This window comes from Helianthus annuus, chromosome 15 (assembly GCF_002127325.2).
Source record: "Helianthus annuus cultivar XRQ/B chromosome 15, HanXRQr2.0-SUNRISE, whole genome shotgun sequence".
NCBI classification, from domain to species: domain Eukaryota; kingdom Viridiplantae; phylum Streptophyta; class Magnoliopsida; order Asterales; family Asteraceae; genus Helianthus; species Helianthus annuus.
This window is the reverse complement of record NC_035447.2, coordinates 33499237-33521787: the sequence shown is the minus strand read 5'-3', so window position 1 is coordinate 33521787 and position 22551 is coordinate 33499237. Positions and strand designations below refer to the sequence as shown.

At 35.9% G+C, this 22551-nt stretch overlaps 1 long non-coding RNA gene across 1 annotated transcript; it reads right to left on the bottom strand.

Annotated features, from left to right (window-relative positions):
* Window positions 1–15947: 15947 nt before the first annotated feature.
* On the bottom strand, window positions 15948–17991 carry LOC110909573. Its single transcript, XR_002575459.2, has 3 exons — window positions 17811–17991; window positions 16699–16766; window positions 15948–16487 (listed from the first exon to the last, which is right to left on the bottom strand). It is a non-coding gene; the product is annotated as an uncharacterized LOC110909573 (long non-coding RNA).
* Window positions 17992–22551: the final 4560 nt, after the last annotated feature.

The window sequence follows — 22551 nt, the reverse complement described above, 5'->3', positions numbered from 1 at the left end:
GTGGAACTTAACTTACTCTCTGGTATTTCCACCGTATCTGATGGATCATGTTTTTCCACGGGGAACTTACAGAGCCGTTACTTAGGTTTTCGCCCGTTTACTTGGGCCCTCCTCCCCTCGGGTTATCTGCTTAACCTCTTTTCGTAAATTTTGGAGTAAATGCGTTAGTTCGCCGCTCTTGAGAGCTTTCTCTATTTCTGTACGCAGAGAGATGCAGTTGTTAGTGGTATGCCAGTTGTCTTTGTGATACTCGCAGTACTGCGCCGGGTCTTGTCCACGTTTACTTTTCATCGGAATCGGAGGCTTGAATTGATAGTCTTCAGTACTTAAGACCTCCGCCGGGGTTTTTGTTAGGGGAGTCCACTGTCTCTCCCTATTTTCCTGTTTGCTCTCCCGCTGTGCGGAGAGTTTGTTGATTGTTGTGCGGGCGTCTTCGGACGAACGTCTTCCTGTTCCAGACTCACGCCATGATTTTTTAAACCTTCTTTCGCCGGTTAGGCTTAAATCTGCGGGCCTATTGTGTGGTGGTGGTGGCCTGTTTGTTGTAAGGTTTTTCTCAATTTGCGCATAAACTTTGGCTGCCGCCATTATCTTTTCCCAACTTGTTGGAAGGCCTTCTGTTCCAGATAAAACTTTAACCATGTCGTCACATCGAACCGCGTATTTGAATTGAGCACGGATCAATTGTTCATGAACACCGCCAATTTCTAACACTTCTTTATTGTGTCTGGTGATGAAATCTTCCAGATTTTCATCATCTCGACGCCAGATGTTCATGACGTCAGATGTATCACGGATGGAACGCCGCTGCTGGCTAAAGTGTGTCAAAAACTTCTCTCGCAGATCTTTCCATGATTCGATCTGCCCGGTTGGTAGGTTATCGAACCAAATTTGTGTTGGGTCGGTCAGGGTTTGTACGAACAGATGACACCATAGTGGAAGAGTCCAACCCCCAACCAGATCTGCGCTGGTAAATACCCTTAGGTGATTGTCAGGGTCTGTTAACCCATTAAATTTCCATATGTTGGATGGTAATTTAGCCTTTTCCAAAGGAGCTAAAGCTATTTCTAGTATGAATTTTGAGTTTTCCGCTACTTCTGTAGGGCGATAAACCAAGTCATAGTTGTGTTCTGCCTCAGGGTTATAAACCGCTCGAGGCCTGTACTTGTTATAGTTTGGTTGCAACCGATTGAACACACTGGTATTTGCACTTAAACGGTATGTTGGATCGGATTCATCAGTGTAGGTATCTCTCTGAGAACCCAACCTATCATGCACTGATTGTCTTCGGTGTGTTCTGCCATGGTTCTCTCTCTGGTGACTTCCTGTCTGAACGTTTTGTGACGTAGATCTGGCATAAACTTCTGTACCTTCATAAGTTGATTCTTCCCGCTGAGAGGCATGAGCACGAGATCCCGGTCTCCGTGATTGAGTCAGGGGAGCAGTTTGAGCACACAGCTGTGTGTATACTGCGTTTAATGCCCCTTGAGACCGGACATACCAGGATATCGGAGTTTCTTCTGGTGGTAAAATTGATTGAGCAGGGTTTGCTGGTAACATCCCTGTAGTGATAGGATCATTTGCTCGATTGGATTGAACCTCGTTATCGTCCGAGGTATCCTCCGGAATTCCTTCTACTTGTAAATTGTTTGGTCGAGGACCATGTTGCCGGTGAGATGACGAATTTTCTGCCATGTGTAAAACAGAGATTGAAAAGAACTAAATCGAAACGAGATGAAAACTGGAAAAAACAGAGGAATCGGTGGGCGCCAATGAAGAAACACTAGATAAATGGTCGGAACCGAGATATCTAGAGGGTTTGAATCCGCATAAAAAGGTTAGTTCCCACTCGATCGATTTAGGTCTAACAGACCTTCTTCTCCGGTAATTCTGCAAAAAAGAGCACCGTTAGCCTCGCCAAGGGAGAAGAGGGTTCTCTCCTTGACCCGACTCCGGTGTGAGAATAAGTATTAGTAATGAAGAAGAAGAAGAAGTATTTGAGAAGTGTGTGTAACTTGTGTTCATACCTGATTTTTCTCTTATTTATAGTCGGGAGTCGTTCAAAAGGCGGGAAAACCCGTTAGTGAAACGAAGACGGAAGATGCTAACTCCGTAAGCGGTTATGTTTCCTTCCGTTAATACTCCTTGATCCGATGTGATAGCACACGGATCGTGGTTTAGATCAAAGGCTAGGGGTTTGCCACGTGTAAAGTGACTTAAGTGAAGGTTATTCTTCTTTTGCATGCATTCGTTGTGAATTTGGGGACGACTGATATAGCGACACGTGTCCAGACGGTTGTAACCGTCTTGGTAGTGCACGATTGCATTATTCGAGAAGATTACTGCTGTAATCTGGTGTGACACCTTATCGTGTGGAAACAGGTGAATAAATCCCAAGTCTGGGCAAATAATATCCAAGTCTGAATATTAAGTGGAAGTATCTAACTCCGGATTTTTATCCTTTGTTTTGTGTAGGAAAGGCGCAAGGTTTTATGGTTCCCTTTGGGCGCAAGTGTTGGCTGTTGTGGGCCTTTTAAACCTCTCTTTTATGAGACCAGTGCGCGGCCGCGCAAGGTTCCAGGCTTGAAAATTAAAGTTGTGGTATGGTCCCAAGCACTTTTTATAAGGTTTTTGGGACCTTACCCCTTCATGGATGAATATACATATAATAATATTTTTTTAATATTCTAAAAAGTAAAACTGGTAGTTCTCTTAAAACAACTTTAAATACATTGAAATGGTTATTTGTTTCAACTAATCAGTTAGTCGGATTTTATTATTCGTTTGAAGTGGTTCTAATTTTTTTTTTTTTTGAACCATCATTGAAATTAGGTTTATGACAAGGCATGATACAACACAAAATTTAAAAAGGTTATTTATTTGGTAATTCAACAATATTACAACATTACAATAGGATCTATCAAACTCGCAAATTACATAAATGTAGTACTATTTTAATTACATACAGGCAGAAATACAATGTTCACTTCGTACTATTTTAACAAATCATTTCTAATTGCAAGACTGTTTGTCGGGCTTCCAATTAGAAGTAAAATACAGTGAATCCCGTCCCATTTCTTCGTATATCGAGCTTCCTGATGCAACTTTTTATGCGAAGGAAATGAGAGGTCGAAGGTTAAGGATGCTGAAAATCCTGCATGGGGCTGATTCCCCCACCAAAAGTTGCAGAATAATTTACGGGAGGAGGTGGTAGATGAGAAATACCTCAGCGTCTGCTAGATCTTTCATAAGACTCAATAGCAGACGTTGACGCATCCACAGCAGCAGATTTCATTATCTTCGTACACCTTACGGGATGAGATGGTAGATGAGAATAATCTTTCTCCTCCACACAAGATCTTCCCACTTGATATACGAAAATTAAAACTGAGAAAAACATCATGATGAATGAGGTCCCGAATGATCCAAGAGAATCATCATACATTGACCAAATTTTCCTATCGGCAGAAATATCAACCAATGAACATTTTTTATAAAGAAGATCATACAGACACAATTGAAATTTCAACATTATATTTTTTTAACAAAGACAGTAGTAGTTTGTTGTTCACAACATACGAATTGTTGTGTGCATCTGTTATGTAATCAACATTGTAAGTACTGACACTATGCAACTCAACACTTACTACAATCTCATTATCACATGTGACACTACCATGCCCCATTAAACATGAAAGTTATATCAATTTGCAACCTTTATTAACAAAACTATCATTCTGCAACTTTATGCAAGAAAGCACTATCAAATTGCGACTTTAAACAACATTGTTTGATAATATAGCGACTTTCAGCAACTTTGTAATATCATTCTGCAACTTTCAGCAACTTTGTGACACCATTCAGCGACCTTAAACAAGGTTGTGACACCATTCAGCAACTTTCAGCAACTTTGTAACATGAAACAGCAACTTTCTTCAAGCTTGTAACATGAAACAGCGACCTTAAACAAGGTTGTGATATGAACCAGACAAAAAAAATGAGTTTTTACGACTTTCGGGCCCCCCTGAATGACCCGAAATGCATTCCGCCGACCAGAAGCCCCTGGTCCCCGGACAAATTTACCCCTCCTTATAAGTTAGAAACAAACGAACCCGGTGGTGGGAGCCACACGGGTGAGGAAACGGCCACGGAAAAGGCCACGTTGGACTTTTTTGACAAGACAAAAAAATGAGTTTTTTTTACATTGACCATCACAATAATATAAACATCAAAGAACATTACGCGGTTTATTTTAATTTAGAAGAATTCACGAACACAAAATACATCTACCAATACAGGAACCCCTAAGTCACTAACGACGGCATCATCTGATAACGCATTCGAGTCATGCTCTGGAATCAAAACGAATAATCAGAGTCGCTGTCAATCTTGTGATATTGTTCCCATGGATCATCACTAACGACGGCATCATCTGATAACGCATTAGAGTCACGATCACTGTCGTATTGGTGGTAGCACAAGCTATGGTAGATGCATCCAAACCTACATATCGGGGGGTATGGTTGTAAAACACTTGACGATGCAGGGTTAGGGTTCTGCACAATCCAAGGACGTTGAGGTCGTTGCATAAAGGAGGTAGGATTTCGATTTTGATGTTCAACATATGGTGGTGGGTGAGGATGTTGGTCGAGGGGTGAAGCGCCAGGACGGTTCGCCTGGTGTCCAGCGAAGAGCAAAGCACTATTGTCATTGGGAAGAGGATCACCGGAGTAACGGAGGGATTGTGGGGGGAGTGAGTTATTGTTGGGTTGTGGTACAACAGAGTTACGGTTAGGTTGTGGGTTAACATTAGCGGGGTTTGCTTCCGATTCGTGTATGTGCACATGAAAGTGAATGTGGAGTTCATTATCACGGTTTGCCATCAGCACAATGTTGGAGAATAAGATGATGTGCAAAAACACTTGTGAAGTGAAGGTATGCAAATCTATGGGTGTGATGGGGGATATTTATGGTGTTATTATGAGTTATTTTAAAGTTTTTACATCCTGACCCTATCTGGTACAAACTCCATTCAATACACACTCCATTCACAAATTGGTTTTAAGACATTTATTGTTAACACCTAATACCACCACTATAAATACGGACACAAAAACCTATTTTATTTTGCACCTATTTTATTCAAGTTAGGGTTTACCCAACCCTAGTAAAATTTGAATCATTATTCAAATCGTTTTTGGACAAAATTTCTTACTGGGAACATTCGGGACGGCCATTTGTAGATAAAATAATGGTCACACATACTGAAGTTTGCCAACATGCTAAAGAAAACCCGGGAGCTAATTCAGGGGTTTAGTTTGTATGTTAATCGCAAACCTAGTTAATGACGAGCCAGTGAACGTTAATGGAGACCTTGAAGAGGAATGTGCTAAGTATAGACCTTGAAAATGTATCTCGAGTGCTTTGCTTTATGTTCATATCTAAAGACTTCATTCTGTGCATCAGTTTTCGAATTCATATTGAAAGACAATATTTTTCTTACACTACAGTTGAATTCTTAGACAAACCTATTAAAGTTTGCAGGTTTGATTCCATATCATGTGAGAGCCTAGGGTTTAGTCATATCATCTTTACATTCACCACTCACATTTCTTGCTGCAAAAAGACAACAAGGTGAAACAGTGACCTATTACTAGCAAACGAAAGTTGCATGTAAATTCTGCAAACATGAAAGTTATTTTATTAAGAACACTATATCATTCTGCGACTTTATGCAAGAAAGCACTATCAATCGGCGACCTTAAACAACAAAGCAGAACCATAAAGCGACTTTAAACAAGCTTGTAATATGAAACAACGACCTTAAATAAGCTTGTGCTATGAAACAACGACTTTTAACAAGGTTAACAGATGAAACAGCGACCTTTATCAAGCTTGCAAGATCAAACAGCGACCTTTAATAAGCTTGTCAGATGAAACAGCGACTTTTCAAAGGTTGCAAGATCAAACAGCGACCTTTATCAAAGTTGATATATGAAACAGCGACCTTTAATATCATTCAGAACTTGCTGCAGCTTTTGCAGGGACTTCTGTTTTTTGCAGAAAATGCCATAGAAGGTCGCTGTATGATCTTGCAACTTACCTAAAAGTGTAAACAATATGCCAGAACACCTAATGCCACTCTTTTGTGGTTCAAACCACCTATTATTGCAAAAAATTCTGTTTTGGTGGTGGTAGAATGTGAAATGCCAAAATTTTGAGGATCACATGTACTCCATTTGTCTAGTTATGCTTTGGGTTTACGATCTACTCTTGCGTTCCCATTTGGTGAGAGCCTCAATGATTACGGAAAGTTGTGCAAAGAAAGTGTTTGCACTTCCAGTGTACCAACGGTTGGGAGTTGTCGCCACTCGATCTTCTTATGAGTTCATGACATAACGAACCAGTGACCCATGTCTATAAGAGGGAATGGTTGCCCCTCGGGAAATCAAGGGCGGCACATGGGGCCTCTATCCTATGAAATTTAGCTACTTGATTGCCATAAAATAATATTTTTATGTTATGAAGGGGTCATGCCCCGACTATGACCTATGTTTTCACCCCTGGTGCTCATGCTTTAAGTTAGGTCTTTACTCTAAAAAAAAAACATATTCAGCACATCTCTCTTCGGAGCTCCGATGTTAGATGACTTATCCCTTTCTAACGCTCAAGAAACTTACTTTCTTTAGAGCTTCTGCTCTGAATGATCTATTCCTCCAGGGCTCATGCTCTAAAGTCTAAACTTATTGAGCTGCAAGTCTTGATAAGCACTTATATACATAATGACACAATTCTAATACCAAACTACTCTATGGAGCACAAGTGTCTCACGAATACCAAACGACAAAAATGCAATGTTGCGGACAGAAGGTGTCTCGCTGTCGATAGTTGCACCGCTAAATATGTGGTGCGCCTGATTCATGTGGAGAGGCTCTAAGCCAATGGCATGCCCCTACAACACACCATGTGGCTTAATGGTCCAAACTAGACGTGAGCACAAATATTCATCATATAAAATCTACTATAACTTCTCGGCTTACTCTGTCTATCACTCTCATATACAAATACATGCTTTAATGATGGAGACTGGCGGCATGGTTAGATGAAGAAATCTCCTAACAATGATCCAAATATTTCTGATAGGGTGTTTCAACCATCTTTGTGTAATTGTGATAAGCATAGTCCATGTTGTGTAATAAAAGAAAAAAGAATGAACTTTTAAATAAAGGATCGTGTTAAATAACTTTAAAATAAAGGGTATATATAAAATTAATTCTTAAAATAAAATTCGTTCTTACTAGTACATCATTATAATTTGTAAAAAATAATTACACAAATCTAGAAAAACTATCTTAATCAATATTAGTTCTTACCATTTTATAACTAGACAATTTTGTAATTTAAAAACGTGCTATCTGTATTTATTTTGTTCCGTCCTTTTTTGATTACGACCTCACTGCAATCTAGCCACCACGCAAATATTGTCCTGCTTGTAAGCTTCTCAACCACTAAATCAATTTCTGAAGGTTTATTTAATGCAATATTTTAATATTACATACCGTATTAATTCTTTTTTTTTTCCTGTTTTAGTTAAATAAAATAAATCTCACAGTTTTATATAACACCTTGAGGCAATACTTTTCTTGTGGATTGGCAATGTGTCCTCATCAACTACATAGCAACCAACCAACAAAATTATAATGGATAAATTTTAAAGTAAAACTATCTACAAAATATTGGGAAAAAAAATTAACACCTTTTGTTAAATTCTAAGGTAAAACTATCTGCACAATATGAAAACACTAAAATTTATGTAGCATTGATAATCATACAAGGTTTTTATAACAAAAAAATTATTGTCTTTTATTATGATATTACAATTACATTTTTAGTACCTAGGTATGTATACGTTATAAAAGATACATATATTTTTAAAGTGGTTAGACAACCGTTTTAAGGCCATGTGTAGTGGTCACACCATATAATTCTATTTATGGGGGGTTATGTAAGAAATGGTAAAAAATTGAAATGTAAAGGTTATAGGGGGTTATATAACATGTGTGTGTAGTGGGGGATTATGTAGATATGGAGTTATATATGTATGTATATATATGTGTGAGAGAGAGGCAAATGTGTTAATCCCGTTATAATTTTCGCGAGGGATCCGGGTTCAACTGGTATAGCGCCAATCGGGACGGTGTGGGGAGGCGTCATACAACGCTATGGTGGCCTCCGGCGTTATATCACCTCCGACTACGCAGGGTCTAATACAACTCCAAAAAATAATCAAATTCAAAGTTATTATATCATGAAGACCGAGTAAATAATCAATCAAATACAACACTGTAAATAAAAAAAATTCTAAATCATACAAAACGTCCTAACTGGAAGTTACATAAACCCCAACCATACCCAGTAAATCCCACAAATAGCCAAGCTACTTATAGGGTCTGGGGAGGGTGGGATGTAGACAGACCTTGCCTCTGTCCATAGGGATAGAGAGGCTGCTTCCAGAAAGACCCTCAGCTCGAAAACGAACAACAAACCAACACACCAAGTCAAAGAATATAGAAATAAAGTTACATAAACCATTCAACTAAAGTTCTAAATCATGCAAAACGTTCTAACTAAAGTTACAAAATGAAACATCAAATACCCAAACTATCCGAGCATAATAAATAGAGTAAAGTTCTGTTTTGCTTCCTGTGGTTTGGTCACTTTAATGGTTTTGCCCCAATACTTTAAAAATAGCCAGTTTACTCCTTGATCTATGAAGCCTTTCATGATTTCACTCCACGCCTCTAACTCCATCCAAATTGTTTGTTAACTGAAAGCGTATTTTGGTAAATTCAAATATAAAACTAAGGGTATTTTGGTAAAACTACAAATAAAATATTATATTATATATAACAATAAAATGAGTAACAAAACCTTCATCCCTTCTATCTCTTTTTACCCTCTCTGCACTCTCTTCTCTCTCAACCCTACCCAGCCACCATCAGCCCCTCACCACCACCTTCTCATGACTAAATTCGACACTGCCGCCAGCCAACCACCATGGTCGTCGTCCTCTGCAACCCACATTCTGAAATCAGAAGCCCAAGTTGTGTCGTCGGCAACCCACAATCTGAAACCACATCCTACAACTACCACCCCTCCCCTTTCCCTTACCACCACAACCACCTGCTACGACCACCGAATCCACCCAACCACCACCACTACAACATTGATCTGAATCGTCACAGCGGAACCCTAAAAACCGGAACCCTAATGCCGTCGTCATCTAATCGAACACCAGCCAAGACAGCCGTCGCTGACCACCAAGGCTCTGCCATGGATGGTGGTCGGCCGTTGGAACCCTAACGCCATCTAATTCGTCTCTCTCTCCCTGTTCTTATGTTTTCTTTTTTTAAATTTGGGGATTTTGTTTATAAAAGTTGGGGTTTGATTCTAGAGTTAGTTTTGGTAGATGATAAGGGTTTAACATTAAGTTTAGTGGTGGGGTCGTGATGGCGACAGAGGTGGTTGATGGGTGGTGATGGTGGTGGTGGTGAAGGGAGAGAGAGATAGGTTGGGAAGTTCAGTGATGGAGGATGGTGGTGAACTGGTGATGATGGCAGGTGGCGCGGCAGGATGGTGATGGTGTGTGATTAGAAGATGGAGAAAGTCAGGGATGGTGATGGTTGGTTTTTGTACTAATATATGTATGTATATTAATAAAAGTAATATGTATTATAATTAAAGTTATATATTTTTATTTTTAATATCAATAAAAGAAAAAACAGGTTTAAAGATTTAATAAAATTGAATATATATATATATATATATATATATATATATATATATATATATATATATATATATATATATATATATATATATATATATATATATATATATATATATATATGATCGAACTACCCTTACTTTGAATTTAAAATTTTAACTGAGTTAGAGTTGTGGAGTAAACTGGTGACAAAGGCGAAACATCAAGGAGTAAACTGGTTATTTTTAAAGTATTTGAGCAAAACCATTAAAGTGATCAAACCATAGGGAGCAAAACGGAAGTTTACTCTAATAAATATCTAAACATGAATATAAAAGTGTTCATGGCTTTAACTTGGTGGTTGGATGTTCCAAGACTCGAGTTTTAACAGTGATTCAAAGCTCATGTATCAAACATAGGGTCGTTTTTCACCAAATCTTGAATGACTCCTTTCAACTATTTCATATCTACTTTTTCTTTCTCCAACTCGTTAAAGACTCCATTCAACCTTTCTTTATCTTCTTTTTCTTACACCAATTCCTCGATGATTTTGTTCAACTTTTGTATCTACAAATAACAAACATCTGCTTAAAATCACACTTAAGTATAAAAGCTCAAAGAGTAAATTACAAATTATGTCATTTATTAATATACTAGGTTATCACCCGCAGTGGTGGATCTAGAAAATCCGCCAAGCCGTAACGTTTTATAAAAAAGCCGTAACGAAATCGTAAAAACGTCAAATTTTTCCAAAATTTACACTAATTTTACACTACCGCTGGAGCGCCAAGCCGTAGCGGAGGTTGCCCCTTCTTATATGCTAGGTCCGCCCGTGATCACCCGGGATTGCTTCCCGTACTAATTATTTAGATAAATCATAATAATAAGTGTATCAATAAAATAAAATACAAACAAAGTGGCATATTATATAAATTAGTGACAATGGATATAAAATTTGAAGATAGTCAAGTCTCTTTAAAGTTGCATATCCTTGAGTTACCAAAAGCTTTCCTTAGGTAAATTGAGTCCCCTCCAACCAAAAGGTCGGATGATAGTCTTTTAACTGCTGAACACCAAGCTGCAAAATACACACCATGGTGTTAAAAATGTTTGAAGTGGGCGAAACTTGTATCTTTTTTGCTACGACATACAAACGAATGATCTACATACTCATTCCAATACCATGAAAAACAACATTATAGTGGTATCGTTATTATTAGTCAACCCATGTTTTCAATCTCTACACTCTCATCAATTATCTCACATCCTTTCCTGTCGGTCATGGCAATAAGCGGGAGATCTAGATATGTTGTAACTCAATTTTAACTTCAACAATCATATGTATACATAATCATATATTCATATTACATACTCAATATTATTTCAAACCCCTTTCGTCTAAAAGCAGTCCTTTAGCTCATTTTCTAAGTTGTAACTCAAGCACATGTAAGCAGGTGTTTGTCATTAATCTTCATTTTATAAACTATTCGTTCGTTTAAAATCAATCGTTTTTAAATTCCTTCGTTTTTGAAATCATTCATTTTATGAAGTGTTTTTTCCCTAACAGCTATAAGTAAATTGAATATAAAGTTTAAAAAATGAACGATTTCAAAAACGGTTCTAAAATGAACGGTTTAAAAAGAAACGTTTTAAAATTAATGATTGAAAAAAATGAATTGTTTAAAAATGTTAAAAAATGATTTTAAATAGAACCATATAGAATGAATTGTTTAAAAAAAAAACTTTAAAAGACAAACAGCTTTAGAAAGAACGATTTTAATAAACAAGCGGTTTAAAAATTAATAATTTTAAAAACGATAGACGGTTTAGAAAAAGGTTGAAAAACAAATGTTTAATGAAAATACATATTTATTTGTATATATAAAATATATTTTGTTGAATAATAATCGTGAAAATAACGAAATAAAAAAAAAACTTGAGTAATTACATTAATAATCTCTTAAGTATTAAAAGAACTTTGTAATTATCAGAAACAGCCCCTAATGTATATAATTACCTAATTATCCTTAGATTTAACTTCACAAAAACTAACAAAGTTAGTGTAAGGGGCCAAAATCGTTATATAATGCAACATCGGGCCTGATATGTTAAAGGATTTTTTTTGGGCCAAAAAGATTAAGTTGACTGAACTATAGGGGCCAAAATAGTAATTTACTCAAATAGATATTTACGCTTAAATGAATTGATATATTACCAGAGTTATAATGTTTTTATCTTAACCCAAAAAAAATGTATGGAAAACTTTGAAAAGGAAAAAAATAAAAGTTGTGATGATAAAGTAATTGAAAAGTTTTGGTAATAAAACAATTCCTCTATAGTAAATCAAAAAGTTACTGAAGTCATTTTTCGAAAGACAAATGTATGGAAAACTTTGAAAAGGAAAAAACAAAAGTTGTGACGAAAAAGTAATTGAAAAGTAGAGCTCAGAATAGATATTTGTATAAGATACGGTTAGGCTTGTTTAAAAAAAAAAATATACAATGTGATTTTTTACTTTTTAAAAATAAATAAAATTATAAGGTTAGGATCCATCATTTCTTTTTCTTGATACATAAAAATAAGACTGTGTTATAGACATGAGATATCAAGTAGTTAAACGAGTTGTATTCAGGGTATACGGTGTGGGATGCGGGGAAGGTCGGCAAACCTGTTTGCCGATCGGCAAACACCGCCGCCGACTATGTCGGTACGCGGCAAAGCAAAAAATTCGGTAAAGGTTTGCCGATTGAAAATGCACGCGTGTTGCCTTTTTTTCACCCCTTTCCAACGGTAATATTACCGTTAAATGTAAAAAAAAAATTGTTTTTTAAATATTACCCTATAAATACTACTCACACATTTTAAAAAAAATACACCATACTCTCTCAATCTACTCTACATATTGTTAAACATTTTGAAAAATATGGAAGGCTCAAAGAAGGGTGAAGGCAAGAAGAAAATGGTAGGGTCCGGTTCAAAGTCGAGGCCTCAAGATAAACGTGGTTCGGGTGGTACTAGTGTCCCGTTTAATCCGCAACTTGGGTTTGCGAATCAAACCCAACCTCCATTTTATTTTAACCAACCCATGCATCAACCTTTCGGTTATGATACCCAACCCACCCAAACTTGGATGCAATACGGTCCGAGGATGACTCAAGCCGGTTATTATGATTACTCCCAAGAAGCGCAAAATGCTTTTGACCCGTTCGCTTTTCAAAACCCAATGTCACAATCATCGAGAGACGAACAAGATGACGCCGATGAGGAGTTCGTGCCGGAAACCCAAGAACAAGAGTTAGATGATGATGATGATGATGAAGATGTTGCGGATGAACCGGAAAGAAAAGGAAAAGCCAAACGGGAAAGTTGGTCGCCAAGACAAGAAGAGGCGTCGGCAAAGGCTTTTGTTCATTGCACTTTGAATAAAAGGAAAGGCAATCAACAAAAGAAGGATGACTTTTGGAAGAAAGTTCTAAACCACTTTAACGAAACGGTCGGAGGAAGTAATCGAACCCACCACCAAGTTCGCTCAAAATGGATGACGATGCAAACAAAAATTAACACATTCAACGGTCTATATCATCAAGCGGTAATTTTTTTATACGGTTTATTTTTTAACGAAATATTTGGATTTAGTTGATGATAATATATTTTTATACGGTTTATTTTTTAACGAAATATAGGATCGTTTACGTCCTAGCGGGAGTGACGACGCATATTAATGAAACAAGCGTTAAAGGAGTACAAAAGCAAAGAAAAAATTGAGTTCGCTCATGTTGCGGCTTGGGAGGTTGTTAGAACAAATCAAAAGTGGTCGCCGGTACCTTTGTTGAATGAAGAAAGCTCCGGTTCGGGTCTAAAAAGAAAGTCTTCGGATTCGGGAAATTATACTCGAGGATCACCGAATGTCGAAATCTCGAGCGGATTCGATATTCCCGACATAAACGAGGATCCTTCACCACCACCACCAAGACGACAAACGAGAAAGGAGAAAAAGGACAAAGGGCCGTCTTCAAAAAACGAAGATCCAAGAGATATAACACACAAATTCGAAGAGTACAAGGCCATGAAAAAAGAGATAATGGAAATTAAACGTGTACGAGAAGAAAAATATTTGACCTTGGCGGATGAGCAACGAGAGGCGTTGCGACAAACAATGTTCGACAAGGACTTTGAGACGTATAATCGGCCTACCGACAATGTTCACCCGAAGATGTTGGAAATCGCACTCGCTAGAAAACGTGAGATCGCAAAAAAATATGGATGGCCTTGTGATTTTTAGTTTTTTTTTTTAAGTTAGATTTTATTAAAAATGTAATGTTTTATTTTTATCTAAGATGTAATGCTTTATTTTTAATTAAAATGTAATGCTTTATTTTTATTTTTAAAAAGTTTATGTTTTTTCCATTTTATCTTAAATATAAAAAAACATAAAATAAAAAAAAAAGTTTGCCACTCAGCAAGTGTTTAAACCACTGCCAACAATTTTCAGCAAAGTTTAAACACTTTTGTCTAATTGACATGGCGCGCTCTGATTGGTCGGTTTTTTGGTTTGCCACTTTAAAGTGTTTAACCACTCCTTATACCCTCATATTTAATACTTGTGTTATACGAGTCATCAGAGACCTATTAAACCCGATAAGACACGATTTGACAGCCCAATGAAAAGTTTTCGTAATAAAACAATTCCTCTATGGTAAATCAAAAAGTTAGTGAAGTCATCTTTGGAAAGACAATTATTTTGGAAAAAAAAAAAAAAAAAAAACCCTAAACAAGTTAATGGTCACCCTGTTTTCTAAATGCGTCAACCAAACACAACCTGCCTATTAAACAAGTTAACTTGAAAACCTGATTATGTTTTATGTGTGTCGGGAAGTGCCACTCATGTCAACAATATGACTTTGGTCGCAAAACGGATTAGCAATAAAGATTTTTGTGACCGTGTGTTCTGGTTGCAAAAGGATTTTAGCAACCGAATTAGGGTGACAAATACTTTTTTGTGATTATTTGCCCTTCAAGTCAAATCATGTTATATTTATGTTAGGGGGGAAGGGCCCTATCGTCAGTCTCTCCATCCACTACTTTAAACTATTCAATTTAGCGGGTGTTTGAGATTGAGTTTGGAAACTACCCTCCCCTCTTTTTTTAAGAAATAAATTAAATTGAAAGCATTTATTCATCAGCCATCGGGTTCTAACACCTCCCCCCCCCCAACACACACACCCACACCCCACCACCACCACCACCACCATCACCATCCACCGGCCACTACCCATCGGACCGGCGGCAGTGTACCCGAGCGGGTAGTCGCTACCCGCTTGCAGATTGGTATGTGGCCCGGGTGGCTTATATGTTTTTCTGGCATGCGTTATTATATATGCATAAAATAATTTAAAAACCTCTAGTGTTGAAATGGACATTCAAACCAAGAGGATGGAATTGCATAGAGATTTTTTTAGTATGAATCAGAAGATTTAGGTTCATTGGATTATGTTTTCGGCTAAGCCCACTTTCCAGCTAGTGATTTTGGGTCTGCTATACACGTTCGTTCGGCCCTGGTTTCAACAGTCCAAGATTATTTTGGGCTTGGTTCCTCACATTTTAAGCCTAACATTTAACGGTAAACTTAATGGTTTATATTTTTAGATTTAATGGTAAACTTAATGGTTTATATTTTTAGATTGACTGGTGCATCTGCTTCCTTTTCAGATGCTCGTATGATAGTAGACACACACTTTCCTTATTCGAGTACCATGAATCACATTAGGGCCGTCTTTGATAATCATTCAAAATTCTAATAATGGGCGAGTATGAGAAATAGACCCCTAAAAAATATAAACCCGGTTGTCACTCTCTTTTTTTGTTTCCGTCATTCACCCGTTTATTTAATTGGGTATAAAAGTGTGATCTTAAACATTAATATTGGGCTAACGAGTTTAGTTAGGTAAATGTATTTAACAAGTTGACGTCAACCCGCGCGTTGCGGCGGGATGTTAATTATGAATGTCTTTAGTTTTACTACTTGAGATGCAAAAAATCTTTATTTTTTGTAAAACATTATTTTTTTCATTTTGCTTTTTCCTCACTATACAACAACACATGAAAAGTGTTTAAAGAAATGACCTGATTACAAAAACCAATGCAATTTAGACACTTGGGCACAACCAAATGAACCAACATTACATACAAATGAATCAGCCACTAAATCAAAAAAATTAGCAAGATCCACACAACTCCATCAAAGTTGGTTTGTTTATCATATCTACAATGAAGTTACATTTACATTCCTCGTGTTGCACATTGAACATACTAAACTTTTTTTAGGGCTATCAATTGTTCTGGTGTTTCATAACCAATGTAGTTGCTATGAATCTTTCAATTTCGGATTAGACTACTGTAGATAATCATACAAATGGCCATAACAAAAAAATTAAAATCTTGTTGTTACCTTTGACATGGGACTTCTACTTGGTTATTACATTTTCATTAAAGTAATAGACATTGTTGCATTAGAACCCCGTTTTTACCCAAACTCCATGTATTTAGACTTCTTCGGCCAATCTTTTTTCGTCTTGATCGGCTTCGACCTCCACCTTGAATTCCTAGTAAAAAAACCAAAAGAACTAAATCTAAAACCCCCACTCGTCTTGATCAAATCTTCACTCTTCAAGGTTATTATCTTTTGGTTCATCTTATTCTTTTTGTGACTCAATCAATCAATCTACAAATTATCAAACTGACATCATGATCTAACACCAAAATTGAAAATAAACTCACCTTTGTAACAATCACATCGGCTGGTGAGTCGTTCTTCTCATCAATCGACAAATGATTGTTAATTCAAAAGAAAAGGATATTGTTCTAAAATATAACTATTTTAGCATGCTATTCATTAATAAATCATAAAATGAAACTCTTAATAAAACACTCACTTTAAGTAATATAGTAAGTAAAATGTAGATCAAGTCCTTTATGCTTTCGAGTGATTATATACGTATGCCTACCAAAAATAAACACAATAATAACCATTATTAATGCGAAAATCAAAGTGCAAATAAAAAAAGTAGAAGCATAAATACACAAACTATAATATAATTCCTTCCAAATTCAAGAAAAACAAAAGCATGCAATATTCAATAAAGAGCCCACTACACACATATAATCCATTTGTGTGTCATGTCACATAAAAGAGAAATCAATTGTGAACAAAATCATCCGTTTAATGTAATTGCATATAATCCCGGACATTAAATTGGGTCTTAAATATAATGAGCGTCAATTTTTAAGCAATTACTAATAATAGCATCCTTTAGAATCAATGTTCAGACTGGTTTATGTTCATTATTCAGAATATAAAGGTTTAAATATCTAACTTCCAACGCAAACTATGTAAATAACAAATTATCTCATGTTATAATAACATAACATGAATCAAATTCTTTATTTTCCTTACTTTCTATACTTTTTATGGTGAAGACACAAATTGATCATAATCAAATTCTGTGTTATATTTTTGGGGTATGGAGGGATTATGTTGAATGATAATTTTTTCTTCGAATCAACTTCATTGAAAATGTGTTATGAGGAATGATTCCATGACATTATTCGAAGAAATTTACTCATGCTGGAATCTCACATGTAAGATCATATGTCTAAGTGTCATATATTATTTTAATTCATGCATCAATATTTTTATCTTAAAGGCCGAATCATAAAGCGTACCTAGTGTAAAGAATTTGAAATTATATTTATAATCAATCACTAAAACCAATATCCCTCTACATATGAAAATTCAAAATAAAAAATAATGATAAACATCCTCTGTATAATTAGATTCAAAATCAAAAAAATAAGGATAACACATGGTAAGGCGAAATTTGAAATTGTATTAGTAATCATCATCATTCCCTAATATATGAAGATTCAAAGTAATAACAACAATGATAATGATAGATATGATAATCGCGAGCGATTGAAGATGTAACCATGAAAAGATAGATTCTTGCATCGATTGTAATCGAGTGAATAGAATTTAAATTATTACCTTAGATATTGAATCGAGTGAACAGAAGTTAAACTATCACGTAAGACGTAGATGAGATAATAACTAACTGGTGGGTTGGTTTTGATTTATAAATCTGTTAACAAAGAAAGGGATGTGGGGATGTTAAAGAAAATTCTGGCTATTTAGTAGGGTGATTTGCGAATGGAGATATTAAGGAAAGGGCTCATTGAAGAAAGGGATATTAGGGAATATGGGACGATTTGCAATGTTATTATTTAGTTTAGTTAATATTTTCAATGATAAACTTTGAAAATAAACTTGATGAAACGGTACCTATGGTGAAGAGATGCAATGGTTTAGTTAAGGGCAACTTAAGTTGCTAATTGTATGTATGTATAATTGTTTAATGGACCAAAACTAAATCAAAAGCTAATAGGTTTTAAAAAATAGGTTTTTAAATTGATTGTAGTTATAACTACGTAACAACATGTGATTGAAAAGTCAAATTCCATAAAAATTAATTTTAAAGACTTGTCTCTCCTGTCATAAGTGAGAGCAATGTTTTAAAAACCGGTAAATACCGGCCGGTTATACCGGTAATACCGTTTCCAGATGTAAATCCGGTACGAAACACCCCGGTAAATAAGTGAAACGGCATAAGGTTTGTACCGGCGGTAAAATCCGGTATACCAGTTTAAAACGTAATACCGGTATGGGCCCAGGGTTATTTTAATTTGGGTTGTTACTTATTTTTATTATATATGTTACTTATCTAACGTAATTTTTATATATTATGATTATTCGTAACTAAAAGTTCTTATTTAATATTGTATGAAACGAAAATAGTTGATGTATTCAACATTCAAATGGCTTAAAGATATCGTACACTTTCATTTAAAAGAGCTTGTTGTAAAATTGAATGATTTTCGATTTTCTTTTGAATTATTTTTTATTATAGACTTACTTTTGGATCATCTTTTAATATGTAATCATGTATTTTTGGATTAACTTTTGAGTTGATGTTGTAATTTATGAAATTATTGAGGTAGCTAGTCAACCCGGTTGAACCGCTCGGTTCAACCCGGTTCAACCGGTTGAACCATTTTTTAGCCTAATCCGGTTTGATTTAAAAACCGGTTTTTAAAACATTGAGTGAGAGAGCTTTGACCAATTTCTACATTTTAATCATTTAATAAAAAAATTGTTTTTAATAGGAACAATTCTATAAGACTAATAAGGTGTTAAAATTCTTGAAGGACTAGATGCTAAGGAACCAATTCTATAAGAATAATAAGGTATTAAAAATTCTTGAAAGACTAGATGCTACATTAGGATATAGCATTATTTCAAGCACTAAAGTCTAAAATGGTATTCTACTATAAATAAAATACTTTGTGGAAAATAGAAATTCTATGTTTTATCCTCCACTTGAAATCCTTTTTTTTTTCTTCTTCTTCTAACAACGACGACGACGACGACGACGACGACGACGACGACGACGACGACGACGACGACGACGACGACGACGACGACGACGACGACGACGACGACAACAACGACAACAATAATAATAATAATTAGAGGTCGGAGTGTTGTTTCCAATTGATTTCCATAAAAAAATATTTTTAATATTTTAGGCTTTAAGGGAGAGTAAACCCTGGGTGGTAATTCACTTTGCCCCTTCTTTAAAATCGGCCCTCATTCACATGGTCTTGCATGTTTGTATCATTAATGATGTGATGTTGTATTTTTGTTTGGAAAGAGTGGTAATTGGCAATTGTATGACGTATAACATTTTACATATAAGTTATGATTTACTTTCTTTATCATTTCACACTTAAACAAGTATTCGTTCTCTCTGTTTAACCAAAAATCACTTATTAACCACTCAATTAGCTCTTGGTCGTCCCATTGTCGTTGTATCCTTACATTGTGGTCTTTCTATTTAGACTTTGAGTCTCTGACAGGTCAGATCCTCCATCATATACTATGTAGATTGGCCATTCGCTTGATTATGTCTTTTCTCATCTTTTTCCATTTGTGTTTCTCTCAAATCTATAGTCAAATTGCAACACTTGTAGCACTTTAAATATACGTGATTTCCCATTTACCAATCTTTGTATTATACCTCCGCTAGTCATTCATTGTGACATTTGGCTTGTCATTATTAGACGGACTGTTATGAGGTTATAGTGTAGGGACTTATCTTATAATTTGGTGGTATATATAAACCACCTTATGTAACCCTACCCCACACAACAATCAATACAAACAATGAGCTTGCTACAATCAACACCAAGAGTATGGATATGCGCTTACTAACATTGGTGAACTGGTAAAAGACAGAGATCTAGTCTTGTATGTGATATCTAGCTTGTGTGAAGAATGTAATGGTTTTAAAACAATTGTTCTTGCTCGTTCAATGAGTTATTTGGTCTACTCGCAGATCATGACTACATGGTTACAATTTTAAGGCATATCATGGTAATGACTTCCTTCATGTTGGTCTTCGTATCCTTCACACTGGTTTCTCAAAATTTCACTCCTTAGTCCTTACACAAATATTTTAATATTTCTGACATTCTTCATGTTCATGAAATTAAAAATAATATTCTATCTTTGCAAAAAAATTGTCTTGGTAACAATGTTTTCTTTGAACTTCATTCCTCTTTCTTTGTTGTAAAGGACGAGTCTACATGCATTACTGTCACACCCCGAGTTCCGGTGGGCCCGGAAGGATACAGTTGGAGAACAGTTATCACAATATAATAATATGCAGTGGAAGTATTGGATTAAAATTATTAAAATAAAGCTTGAATGTATAAAAGTATTACAAGCGTTCGATACAAGCCCACAGACAGGATCCAAATAAACAGAGCTTTAGACATCATAGGCCTTAAGCATCAGGAGTGCAAATTCCTTAGCCTTCATTCTAGCCGACCCGTATTCCCAGCCTATTATAAGGTGCGGTACCTGTTGTTCAATCTTTTAAAAATACGACAGCCAAAGCTGGTAAATACAATTAACTGACTCTTTGGAAAAATAGTTTTTCGAAAAGAGTTTTATACATATAGATAACCCGTAGGTGATCTTTTAAATATATCTTGGGATTAATCTTGTTACGAGATTATATACTTGATTATCCCATTGGGTTGTCCGGACATGGTATCATTAACCCCCAATTATATCAATTATCAAGTAAACGGATTAAACCGTATTCTTACACTTTTGCGCAATCATAGGCGACTTACTTATGTAATAACCGTCCCAAGAGGCTTATTTTCCATCCCAAGTTTACACTAAAATAAGTCAAGAGTATTTACCTTTTTGCTAGCTTCCAATCCATAAGACTATATTTGGCAAAAACCGCAAGTCTAAGTATTATTGACCCAAGTTCGATTATCTGGGGGGTACTATAGTCTGGAATGAATAGATTTATTATCTGTTAGAATGTATACGGGCCAAAGGTAGTTCCTTTAGATATGACCCGATACTTAAGAATAGGTTCGCTAGATTAAGCGTATACCGAATAGAATGTAGTTTAAACCCAACAAGTACTAGGACTTGTATTATATGGGTAAACAAAGCACATTCTGGATTTTGAAGTGAAAACGATAAGGTTAAACCCGTTTCGGTAAACTTATGTAAACTAGTTACGTAAGCCTAACCGTACGCATATAAGCGATATCGGGTAACCGGCTGTCACACCCCGATATTTCCACGTATTACGGTGAGCCCGGTGGGGAGTATCGTGACGTAGTTGATATCGTCATAGTTAAACAACACAATTTAATGCACAGCGGAAGCAAAAGATAAATATATTACAAACTGATTCAAAAGTAATATCAAATATTACAACGGAATATAAGATGGATCCACAGGCGGATCTAAAATAGAAAGATAACACTGTTCAACAGACTTTAGGCATCTAGAACTTGCAAGATTCCCTATTAACGCCCTGAGCTCCCAGCCAATTACGTACAGTACCTGTCACTTAATCTTTTTGGAAAATACGTCAGTTTACACTGGTAAATACAATTAACTGACTCATTTTGAAAATGTTTTAGAAAATTGATTTGAATGCACAAGGCACAAATATCTTTTTATAACTTGGGACAATTATATAAAAAACATGTATACAGATTTACATGTTCGTTATACATTCAGGGCCCGATGTAGAAACCGAGTCAAGATTAACAGACACGCCACAAGTATAGGGCCACCAGAGAGTGAGATACCGTTTCCGTTATGCAACTGTCAGGTGTATGCCTACACCTCGTGCTTAAGACGTGGCCATTTTATTATAATGATGTCAAGGATATCCGGGACATGATCATTAACCCCTAAAGGCTTTTATTTCAAACAATACAGATTAAAACGGGTTACCTCAATAATTTAATCACAATATGATTAAACATTCAATACCCAACCAAGCGGTATTATTATAATACCGTATCCCAAGCCCGTATAGGGAAAATAAGTTAAGAGTATTTACCTGAGCTTAAAATGCAATTTATACTCAGCCGTATATCCTAATCAGCAAGCACAAGTACCTCTACTGGGGCTCTTAATCTGGAACGAAGGTTTTATTAACCTATTAGATTCCTAACGAGTCTTATTTAAGTTGAAACTTAGACCGGTTAGTTTTAAGGAAAGGTTTATGGTTCAAAACGCAAGATTAAGCGCAGACTGGATTAGAATGTGATTTAGGCCCGACAAGTAAGAAGACTTGTATAATATGGGTAAACTAAACACATTCTGGATTTTGAAGTGAAAATGA